Source organism: Bubalus kerabau, chromosome 14 (assembly GCF_029407905.1).
Source record: "Bubalus kerabau isolate K-KA32 ecotype Philippines breed swamp buffalo chromosome 14, PCC_UOA_SB_1v2, whole genome shotgun sequence".
Taxonomy (NCBI): Eukaryota; Metazoa; Chordata; class Mammalia; order Artiodactyla; family Bovidae; genus Bubalus; species Bubalus kerabau.
The window spans coordinates 51,903,910-51,916,570 of NC_073637.1; the positions used below are offsets into that span (position 1 = coordinate 51,903,910).

At 36.2% G+C, this 12,661-nt stretch overlaps 1 long non-coding RNA gene across 3 annotated transcripts in view; it reads left to right on the forward strand.

Moving 5' to 3' along the window:
• Positions 1-243: 243 nt before the first annotated feature.
• Positions 244-12,661, forward strand: part of LOC129626935 (uncharacterized) — a 120,754-nt gene continuing 108,336 nt past the window's right edge. For all 3 annotated transcript variants that reach the window (XR_008702282.1, XR_008702284.1, XR_008702283.1), the window contains exon 1: positions 244-976. This is a non-coding gene — a long non-coding RNA (uncharacterized LOC129626935). The remainder of the gene's footprint in view (positions 977-12,661) is intronic.

The following is a 12,661-nucleotide window of genomic DNA, read 5'->3' on the forward strand; positions in this document are numbered from 1 at the left end:
GAAAGCACTCAATACATTTTTACATAGCATTATAATACTTTTAAAAAACTGCTGTTATCTTTTCATTATTAGAGGAGGGGAAAACTTATTACTGCCTAGTGTCTGTTCTAGAATTGCTCATGACACAGTCAGACTTTAAAGACCCTTGTGCAAATTCCATACTGATTATGGTTTGTTGATGGTTTATGTCTTAAGACAAGAATAGAGAATTAACAGGAAGATGCCTTTAGCAAAGTACATAATCTGATATTTTATTTGCATAGTGATTTATGTTTAACAACTAGCTTTCATTTTTAAAAGTTTTGATTTATATAACTTCAATACTCAATTTCATTTTAGCAATATGATGTCAGTGGGTGCAGCATGGGAGAGAGATGAGCAAGTCAGATCCTATAAGACAGTGTAAATTCATTCTAGCACACACTCTCTGCTAAGTTGTTGGATGTCATGAATGAGGAAGGAACAATCCTTTTTTAAAAAAATTAAGGGTGAGAGTCACAGGATGAAACCTAAGCATTGCCAAGATGATAATAATTACCTGTTACAAATGGGAACTTTGGGGAAAGCCAGATGGTTCAAGGGCTTAAAGTAAACATTATAAAATAAATTTTAGTTAAGATGTTCAAGATTATCCTTTCATATTTTATGGCTGTGTGGTCTGCCTAGTCAAGGTGGCCGTTCTCTTGTTTTCTGTGCATCCCCTGCTCAACTACTGCCTGCTTCACCTATAGCCTACTCAGGTGAATATCCCAGGACCCAGCTGGGGATTGTTCTTACCAAAGGGGCCATGAGGTGCATGCACCTCTGCTTGCTGGTTTCCCTGGTAACTAATGAGCCCATTTTATGTAATTTGTAATTCCCCATATAACTGGCAATCTTCCCCCTTCCCCCCAGCAACAGAGTAAGACTGTCACTGTGTACTGTTCGCAGATAGCTGCAGTAGGTGGATTTCTCTCCAGGAACTTGCTTCATTCAGGTAAGCGCCGTCATCCATTCAACCAAGGGTTCCCAACCTCTGGTATCTAATGCTTGCTGATCTGAGCTGGAGCTGATGTAATAAAAATAGAAATAAAGTACACAATAAAAGCAGTGTGCTTGAATCATCCTGAACCACTGCCACCCACCTGCCCCCCGCCCCCCCCCAACACACACACCTCACCTCAGTGCATGAAAAAACTGCCTTGCACAAAATCAGGTCCTGGTGCCAAAAAGTTTGGGGATCGTGCATTAAAAATTTTTTTATTTCTCTGTTTTTGACTCTGGACTCTTTGATCAGTCTTAAAGCTGAGCTAATACAGGACTTAGAGGTTCATGTAGTGAGGTCCAACAGTGGTTTTTGTTCTTGTGAGTGTAAGAGTTAAACAGAAAGATTAAGTACTTGGCTCTCTTTTTGCTGAAGATTTTATTGTTCACCCACTTTATTTTTAACCTTTATTTTCTTGGCTAATGCTGTGCATTATTTTTTTCAACTTTTCCATTTGCAGCATCTACAGGTATCTTTACTAAGAAGGTTTTTGCATTAACTGCTTTCACCTGGACAGGAGCAAATACTTGTATAACCTGTAAATCCATCTGTTTATTCTGTCTTATTCTCCTTCTGTTTTAAGATTCATTCAGAATGTTTAGTAAAATGTTGGAGAAGGCAATGGCACCCCACTCCGGTACTCTAGCCTGGAAAATCCCATGGACAGAGGAGCCTGGTAGGCTGCAGTCCATGGAGTCGCTAAGAGTTGGGCACGACTGAGCGACCTCACTTTCACTTTTCACTTTCATGCATTGGAGAAGGAAATGGCAACCCACTCCAGTATTCTTGCCTGGAGAATCCCAGGGGTGGGGAAGTCTGGTGGGCTGCTGTCTATGGGGTCGCACAGAGTCGGACACGACTGAAGCGACTTAGCAGCAGCAGCAGTAAAATGTTATGTATCCAGAAATGTCTCTTCCAATGGCAATCTCTGTTAATATAGGAAATCCTCTAATAGTCTGGTTAAGGCCATTCACACAAAGAAGAGAGTCAAGGTCACATCAGAGTCAGGAACTCTTCAATCATGTATAGAGATCACTAACTGAATGACAGCTGAATTTATGAAATGTTTCAGGTAAAGGACAAGCTGGATCAGGATAGTTTCTTTGAACAATGCTCAAGCAATAAGAACAGATATGATTATTTGTAACAGAAGCAGGGAAAGCTGTTCATTGGCTGCTATGTAAAATTATGGCTGCTTCAATCATTTTACTGTTTTCTTCAGTTCAAAGCTGCCTTACTCTGGTCTTATAGTCTCTCAGATATTTTCAAAGAGCAAAGTTTCCTTAATCTTTCTAAGTGTTACATCCTTGAGGCACATTAGCAGAAATAACTTTACAATTGCCCACACTTGAATAAAAGTTTTTCTACAATACAGAAATGGAGGTTGACAGTTAATTTCCTCTCAACTTTGATGATGATATTTCTCGGTTTTATGGCGTATACTCTTACATTGTGAAAGCCTGCTGACAGTCTAATTGCTTTGTAAGTAAGCAGTCTTTTCTCCCAGCTTCTTTCATTTAGTTGTCTTTGGTGTTCCCCTGTTCTAGAGTCATGTGTCTATGCCTGAACATATTTTTATGTATTTTGTTTGAGATTCATTCTGCTTATCAAATCTGAATATAAATATATATCTTTCAATATTTCTAAAATATTCTTAGGCACTATATCTTCAAATATTACTTCTTGTTCCTTTTCTCAAGAACCCTAGTGGGGTGAATATTAGTTTTAGTCTATCCTCCAGATTCTTTACCTTTTACTTAATAATTTTGCATCTTGGGGTTTTTATTCTCAAGTTTTTGTAGAACTAATTTATTCAGATTTCTCTTACAATTATTAATTCTCCTTAAGCCCTGTCTATAATACTGCTTAACCATTCAATGGACTTCTAATTTTAGCATTACACTCTTTATTTCTAGGAGTTATTCATTTACGCATTTTTTATCTTGATATTTTATAAATAGAAACTCATTTCCTTTTAAATTTTTTGAGTACTTCTTAAATGTGTTAAACATGCTTTCATCATAGTCTACACCTGATAATTACATTTTCTGGAAATCTTCCATAATTTTCTCGGTTTTTGTTAGTTTTTAATCTGTTGTTGTTACAGACTGTTTGCTCGTGTGTTTTATAATTTAAAGATGTGAGTTTATGTTTATATGATTAGCAATCTATCTAGTTTAAGATACAAATCCTGAGGATTTGTGTTTGTTGTGACCTTGTATCCAATGATGTTCCCAAACTAGGATCACTTGATACCAGTTTATACCACGTTATATCAGTTTAACTTTTTTGAGTTACACTGTCAATAGATATCTAAATCCCAAATTCTTGTGAAAGTGTGATGCTGAGTGAGCTTTTTTTTTTTTTTAACACAGAATCTATTCTCAGATAGACTTGTCCTGTCTCTTCTGTTACCAGCAATTATTTTTTAGTTTTCTTTTTTTTTTTCCCTTATAGTGAAAACATTGAGAGTATCAGTTATCTGCAGCATTCTCCATTACAAGTTTACATCTTGTTAGGACTCATGACCTGAATCCTTTCTCAGGGAAATTAAAATGCAAATTTCTTTGATAATGTGATGACCAAATGATGACAAGTCAGATAAGGCCTAAGTTTTATTTTACTCCTTTTAACTCCAACAGTTAAAGAAAGATTATTTCCCCCTGGAATTCATATGTTAAAACCCTAACACTCAAAAGTGACTATATTTAGACATAGAGCCTTTAAGGAGATAATTAGGGTTAAATGAGATCATGAGGGTGGGATCCTTATCCAGATGGAATGATGTCCTTATTATGAGAAAAGACAGAGACTCTAGGGATGTGTGCTCAAGAAGAAAAAACCATGTGAGTACACAGGAAAAGCTGACCATCTGCAAGTCAAGCAGAGAGGCTTCAGGGAAAACCAAACCTGCTGGCTCCTTGATAATGAACTTCTACCTTTGAGAAATGTAAGAAAGTAAGTCTCTGTTGTTTAAGTCATCCAATCTTTTTGTTGTTGTGGCCCCAGCAAACTGATACACCATCTGTCTTTTTTTGGAGGAGGTTGATCCTGGGGATTTTCACTTCTAAGTTCAAATATGTATTAGAAGTACTGAGAAAAAATATCAACTTGGAAATAATCAAAAGGGTTTACTGAATGCTTGATGACTGTGGTGCTGAGGATGTCTAATTTTCTAGGGCCGTGGAGTTTATTTGACTTTTTATTGATTAGGACATTCTATGGGCTTCCCAGCTGGCACTAGTGGTAAAGAACCCATTTGCCAATGCAAAAGACCTAAGAGACACAGGTTTGATCCCTGGGTCAGGAAGATTCCTGTGGAGGAGGGCATAACAACCCACCCCGGTATTCTTGCCTGGAGAATCCCATGGACAGAGGAGCCTGGCTGGTAATAATTCATGGGGTTACAAAGAATTGGACCTAACTTGGCAGGCATACACGCAGGATACTCTACAACTTTCTAAGACTAGAGGTTAACTTGTGGAAGACTTATTACAATGCAAATTATTCTTGTCTGAGACCCATGTAAATGATTGTTGTCCTGTTAAAAAGATAATCTCAAAGGTCATCCTTTATTCCCTTTCAAAAACATTTACTATTTATATCTCATTTGGCAATCTTAACCTACCATTTACCAAGTTTCTATTTAAACTTTGCCCTCTTCACAAATGCTTTTGAACCAGCTTTGTCATCTTGCTGGTTCCCTTCTTGATGGTATTTAATGAATCTTTGACATGCATTAATTTTCCATGTGTTATAGTATCATGATTTTAGATTTTTGAATTTTATACTTTAAATGTTTGAGGCTTTTCTACCAAGTTACTTATGATGACTGACTACTCAGGGGCAATTAAGATGTGGCCCAAGAAGAACAAGAACACCTTATGTGCTATTAATCCTAGAATTCTTGGCTCCTGAGGGAGATTGATAGTTTCTCATTTTATGACTTTATTTTCTTATGGTTCTTTGCTAAGTTTTATTCTGGTTTCAGTTTGTTTTTTTACCTTTTCTGCATTAGCAGCAACAAGGATTAGAAATTGAGCTTTGCAATCTGACCATTTGGTGATCTCTGTTAGTAGAAATGGGGTTTTGTTCTCTATTTAGTGAGAGAGGAAAGGAAATAGGGTTTTAAACAATTTTTTTTGTGGTTGTTGTGATTACCATATATATTATTTGCTTATCTATTTGCAGCTGCGGCTGCTGCAGCTGCTAAGTCGCTTCAGTCGTGTCCGACTCTATGCGACCCCTAAGACGGCAGCCCACCAGGCTCCCCCGTCCCTGGGATTCTCCAGGCAAGAACACTGGAGTGGGTTGCCATTTCCTTCCCCAATGCATGAAAGTGAAAAGTGAAAGTGAAGTTGCTCAGTTGTGTCCAACCTCAGCGACCCCATGGACTGCAGCCTTCCAGGCTCCTCCATCCATGGGATTTTCCAGGCAATAAAGCAATTAAGAAAATCTATCAAGACTATTGAAAAGAACAGATCTTTGCAACTGGAATATCTTATTATCAAATTGGTTTTCTCTTTCCTCTGATTATTGCCTGAAAACTTTGCTATGCACTACAAGCTAGAAATTGGATCTTCTGGAGAAAAAAAAAAAAAGTGAAAGGTTTTAATAATTGATGCTTCAAATAATGATTTTGAATATGTGCATGTGTGCTAGTGTGTTAATTTCTCTTAGAAAATTATCAGATTGTATTAAGAAACTGCATCATGATTTCTGATTTCTGCATTTCTTCTTTGTCCAGACATAAACAACTTCATAAGCCAATTGCTAACCCAAGACTCAACAAAACAAGAATTACACAGTATTGAGTAAACTGATTAGAAAACTCAATTTGTAATTGTTTTGCAAAGCTGTTATTATTTGTTATAGTCCATTTTCTGATGAGCAAAGAAGGATATGATTTAGTTTTCTTCTTTATTGTTAACCCACAAATCAGTAGACCGAGATTTTACAAACTGAAATAAAACATATAAAAATGTTATATGACTCTCAATGACATTCAAAATGAAAAATAAATATTTTTTTCTGAGCCTTTGTCACTTGCATGGCAATATAATTATTCAGTTTGCCTCAGTTAGACTATGTCCTCCTTTTTAACAGGATATGATTGGACAATGGGCTTCCCTGGTGGCTCAGATGGCAAAGAAACTGCCTGCAATGCAGGAGACTGGGGTTCAATCCCTGGGTCGGGAAGATTCCCTGGAGAAGGGAATGGCTACTCCAGTGTTCTTGCCTGGAGAATTCCATGGACAGAGGAGTATGGCGGGCTATAATTCATGGTGTTGCAAAGAGTCCAACATGACTGAACGACTAACAGTCGGACAATACATTGTGTAACCAAGGCCATGAGTGTCATATTTGAGAATGTCACTATGTAATCGGAGAAGGCAGTGGCAACCCACTCCAGTGCTCTTGCCTGGGAAATCCCATGGACGGAGGAGCCTAATAGGCTACAGTCCATGGGGTCGTGAAGAATTGGACACAACTGAGCAATTTCACTTTCACTTTTCACTTTCATGCGTTGGAGAAGGAAATAGCAACCCACTCCAGTATGCTTGCCTGGAGAATCCCAGGGATGGGAGCCTGGTGGGCCACCGTCTATGGGGTCACAGAGAGTTAGACACGACTGACATGACTTAGCAGCAGCAGCAGCACTATGTAAAAAGCCCACCTATAAGGACCATGTGGAGAAGGCAGTGGCACCCCACTCCAGTACTCTTGCCTGGAAAATCCCATGGACAGAGGAGCCTGGTAGGCTGTAGTCCATGGGGTCGCTGTAGTCCATGGGGTCTCTAAGAGTCAGACATGATTGAGCACTTCACTTTTACTTTTCACTTTCATGCATTGGAGAAGGAAATGGCAACCCACTCTAGTATTCTTGCCTGGAGAATCCGTGGGACGGGGGAGCCTGGTGTGCTGCTGTCTATGGGGTCACACAGAGTCGGACATGACTGAAGCGACTTAGCAGCAGCAGCAGCATAAGGACCATGTGCTGTACTTTATATGTGGAGCAAGTGCCAACAAAGCCCTTGGAGGTAGCTGGCATATTACTGTTCCAGGAATAATTTGGAGCCAAGTCTCCTAGTAAGAAAGGGAACTTCTCTGCAAGCCAAGGAACTTGGGGAATTTGGGGGACCCTGAGAAGAAGCGGAGTCTTTTTTCTTGGACTTGGTTTCCTCATATAGAAGAGCAAATAATAAATTCCATTGAAAATATAATTCTAGATTTCTTATTAAAACTCCAGACAGATGTTAATTTTCTGCTCTAATAGTTGCTTAACACCAAATGGTTCTATGTTTGTTGAGCAATATAAGATTTATACTTGTTAATTAACCCTTCTTGTGCTTATATAAATGAATCAGGGCAACATATAATGAGACTGTACTTTTTATTTTACTTTTTATTATGGTGAATAATAATTTTTGAAAATTACTTAGGATTCCAAGGGCAAACACTGTTAAGAAAAATATGGCAAACTTTGAAATTGGCAAAATGGGCTGGTGGAGTGTTTTTTCATTATAGTGCTGAGCATTGTCTGGCAGAAATTATTTGACTCTCCAGCGGGTATATTTATCTGTTTGGCTTTCTATTCATTATTGAATAAAATATTTTTCAGCTCTGTAAGAGTAGAGGTTAGCTTACAGCAAATCAATCCATAAAAAGAATTTTTGTCAAATAGCAATAAAAATAATTTCTGTTCAGTAAAATAGATAAATCCAGAGCCTACAATTTATTGTCACATAGTACTTAAACTAGTTTTGTATGTAATGCTATCAATACTATTCTAATGTTAAAAAATTTCCTGTCTGAATATGTCTTTCTTCCTCAAATGTGCTTTGAACCATTAGCATTTTACTGCCTCTTTCAATCAGTTAGTTACATGTTTAAGCATGTTCATTGTCTATATTTATGAGAGTTCTACTTCTTACTTTGAAAAATAACATTTTAACAGAAAGAATTTTTTCTTATCCTGTTCAGCATTTTTTGGATTTTTTTTAACCATGTGGTTTTTTTCATATGATCTAATCTTTCATATTTCCAGGAATAGAAGTTTCCCTTCTATCTTTGGACTCCATTAACTTCTCTGTGAAGTGTATTGATGAGGTTGAAAGAGGTATGCATTTTCAAACCACTGATTAATTTTGGAATCCCTTCAGAAGTGCTTTTCTTAGAGACTGAACAGAGGAAGAGAGTAGAGCAATTCTGTGGCCATTAAGATACTAGGAAAATCTATTTGAATTTCTGAGGTTCTTGACTCAGTAGTGCAAGAAATTTCCTGGGGACTAAGAGAAAAAATAAAACCCCAGATCTCTGACCAAGCTTATAGTAGACTTCCTAAATTTTCTGTCTCCAAATGTGTACCTATAGAGCCTTATGGATTCTACAAATTGTCACTCTACAAGTTACCTACAGTGCTGTATAAGAATACAAATTTGTGTGTCTCAAACCCTATATGTATGTATGTGTGTAGGGGTTCATATTGTATTTCCCTCATGATTAATAATGCTGAGCATCTTTTCATGCACATGTTGGCCATTTTTATATCTTTTTTGGGAAAATGTCTATTCAGGTCCTTTTTCCCATTTTTCAATTGGGTATTTATTAAACTTCTAGTGAAAGATATAGCTGGTAATTTCTTTGATACAGGTCTTGACAATATTTGGGGGAATAATTTGATATCAGAAGCAAAGACAGCCAAAGCAAAAATAAATAAGTGGGACTGCATTAAATTAAAAAGCTTCTGTGTAGCAAAAGAAACCATCAACAAGATAAAAAGCAACCTATGGAATAGAGGAAAATGTTTGCAAAACATATATGTGATAAGAAGTTAATATTCAAAACATACAAAGAACTCATATAACCCAATGGTAAATAAATCAAATAAACCATTTAAGAATGGGCAAAGGAACTAAATCACTAATCTTCAGGGAAATACAAATCAAAACCACAATGGAATATCACCTCACACCTGTTAGGTGACTGTTATCAAAAGACAAGAAATATCAAGTGCTGGTGAGGATGTAGAGAAAAGGGAATGCTTCTGCAATTTGAATGGGAATGTAAACTGCTACAGCCATTATAGGCTTCCCAGGTGGCTCAGACAGGAAAGAATCTTCCCCCAGTGTGGGAGACTCCGGTTTGATCCCCGAATGGGGAAGATCCTTTGGAGAAGGATATGGCAACAGCCAAATTGGAAAAAACTAAAAATAGAATTGTGATTGCAGCCATGAAATTAAAAAATGCTTACTCAATGGAAGGAAAGTTATGACCAACTTAGATAGCATATTAAAAGGCAGAGATATTACTTTGCCAACAAAGGTCCATCTAGTCAAGGCTATGGTTTTTCCAGTGGTCATGTATGGATGTGAGAGTTGGACTGTGAAGAAAGCTGAGCACTGAAGAATTGATGCTTTTGAACTGTGGTGCTGGAGAAGACTCTTGCGAGTCCCTTGGACTGCAAGGAGGTCCAACCAGTCCATCCTAAAGGAGACCAGTCCTGGGTGTTCATTGGAAGGACTGATGCTGCCGCTTAAACTCCAGTACTTTGGCCACCTCATGTGAAGAATTGACTCATTGGAAAAGACTCTGATGCTGGGAGGGATTGGGAGCAGGAGGAGAAGGGGACAACAGAGGATGAGATGTCTGGGTGGCATCACCGTCTCGATGGCCATGGGTTTGGGTGAACTCCGGGAGTTGGTGATGGACAGGGAGGCCTGGCATGCTGCGATTCATGGGGTTGCAAAGAGTCAGACACGACTGAGGGACTGAACTGAACTGAAAAATAGAACTACCACATGATCCAGCAATTTCACATCTGAATATACTACCAATGGAATATATATGACTGTGTGCTTATAGACACATATACAATGAAATACCATTAAGCCTTAAAATAGAAAGGAATTCCACTATTTGCAACAACGTGGATAAAACTGGAAGTTTTCATTATGCTAAGTGAAATAAGCTTGATAGAGATAAATACTATATATTATATTTAAAAAATTTAAGTTGAACTGTTAGAGTAGAATGGTGGTTGTAGATGTTGGGGAAAGGGGAATGCATAGAAGTTGATAAAAAGTGTATAAATTTCAGTTATAAGATACATAAGGTCTGTCTGAGGATCTAATGTACAGCATGAAGGTTATAGTTGATATAATGTTTTATATAACTTAAATCTGTCAAGAGAGTAACTCTTACATGCTCACACACACAAAAAAATATGTGAGATGATGAATGGATATTTATTTAACCCTATGTGGAAAATTTTTCACAATGTATATCAATATATTTTATTGCAAATTTAAATGTATTACAATTTTAATTTTCCATTATACTTCAGTAAACCAAAAATATTCTTATACTCTTTGGATGTGCTAGAGAGCTTTCATTTTCCAGCAATCTAAAACACTTTTTTTCATTTTATTTTTAAAAAATTTATGAGGTATAACTGAAAGACAACCAACCACACACATTTTAACACTATTCTTTCAAATCTTTGCTTGGTATATGAAAAAGTTTATCTCAAGGATTTAATTAACATTTAATTACAAACAAGACTAAGCTTTAAAGAAAAGTCAATGTTACTTTATACTAATTAAAAAAATTTTTTAAATACACATATCAAGTAGTAATAATAGTATTTTAAAAATAAATGTCCAGTGAAACAAATTTGTTTTCTACCTTATTTTTCAAATATGTGGTGTATCAGAAATATGTTTATCCAAGTCAAGTAGTGTTTTTAAAGCAGAGAAGATATTTATTTATTTACTTAAACCATTTTTATTAAACACTTTATATGGTTCTAAGTCCTGCAAGCACTGCTGAAATCCCACTGTTGAATAATGTAGACAGATGTTCAACTATAAGGAAATGCAGAGGGACAATAACAACAGTGTTTTATCAAAATACAGAGCAAGGAGAGTTTACAACATGTTATGAAAGACACACGATGGAGGCACATCAAAAATTGAGAGGTGAGGGAAGAAAAAGTCCCTGGGGAAGCAATATATAAATTAAAAAACAATACAAAATGAGATGATGAAACATATGTCTTTAGAAATATACAAAATAAAGATTATACAAAGCTTTATATACCACATTAAATAATTTAGATTTTATCCTAATTATAACAAGAGTACAGTAAAGTGTTTTAAGGGAGAAAGTGATGGAATACAATCTAAAGCTTACAAAGCCTTCTCTGGCAATAGTTTGAAGAACATCTTTGGGACAGTAGAGCTGAAAATAAATATGGTTACAGTTGAGAGAGTACAGGTTACATTGGAGAAGTGAAAATTGGAGTTGAATAAAATAGTTAAATTAGACATGCAGAAGGTGGATAATATTGGACTTGGTGATTGGGCATGATAGAGAAACTTGGAGACAATGCTAAATTCTTCAATTGTACAACTAGGCAGAAAGTATGTCATTCATGGAAATAATACCCATCTGGTAGAATATGTGGCTCTGAGGCTCATGAGAAGTATCTCAGTTAAAAATATCAAGGGACTTCTTAAAGAGCAAACCAACTATTATATTAATCTGACATATTCATCTAATTATATCATCTTGCATTTTCTTTAGAGCATTTTCTGGGTTCTTCAAAGTTCTTTATGTTTGGTTTTATTTACAAATAATAGATATTGAACTAAGAACTATTCTTTGGTATTTTATTTAGTTTTATAGTATTAGAAAAGCTGGCCTTATTAACAAAAGATTTCAATCATTGAGTATATATGGTTGAAAATGTTAAAAAGTCACGATATTTAATTAAGCATATTCAATGAAACATTTAGAAGTTGGCTTTTATTTTTCAAATGGAACAGCAAATGAAAACTGTAACACTGACAACCTGATTTTTTGGCTTTTGAAGTACTTTCAAGAAAATGCAAAGTGCAAACCCTTTCAGACATGCTGATATTTTATTGATTTTTACACTCTAGTTTTATAAGCAAAAAGTGAATAGAGTAGTATGCAATGATATGTGGTATGTTCTTATTATGCTAAAAAGTAATTTGTACCTTTGCCCTATTTAAAGATAGACCTAATGAAATTGGAAAAATTGATATACTCTCTGTTAGCCTGAGCTCCTGGAATTACAAAGAAGAGAGATTCATTTAGACTACATTAAATATAAAGATTTTTTTCTATAATACAGTAGGCAATATTATGAGTACTGAAATACATTAATGCACAGTGAGAACTGGAGTCAGGTAGCCTCTGGAAAGAAAAAAAAAAGTCACACTATTTTTCTTTACGGGCCTCATGATCTCTTTTCTCAACCATTCTCCTAGTTTTCTCTCCTGTTCTCTCAAATGATTTCTTCATGTTCATGCCCTGGCCATGAGACTGATGTTATTGCTGAGACTACATAATGTTACAATATAATTAGCCACCAACTTTGCTACTGTCTTATGTATATTAGCATAGATTCTGGAGAGAGACCATCTCTAGTTTCTGGATTTTCTTGGGTCAGATGCACAAGTTACTAATCTCTGGCCAGGGAGATGAAATCACATACCATGTGTCATCAAATGTATGACAACTGTTAGTTTAAGCTTCAGCACTAATTCAAGAACCTCTAAGAAAGAAAAAAAGATACTATTTTTTTATAAGATGCCAATGACTGGTGAA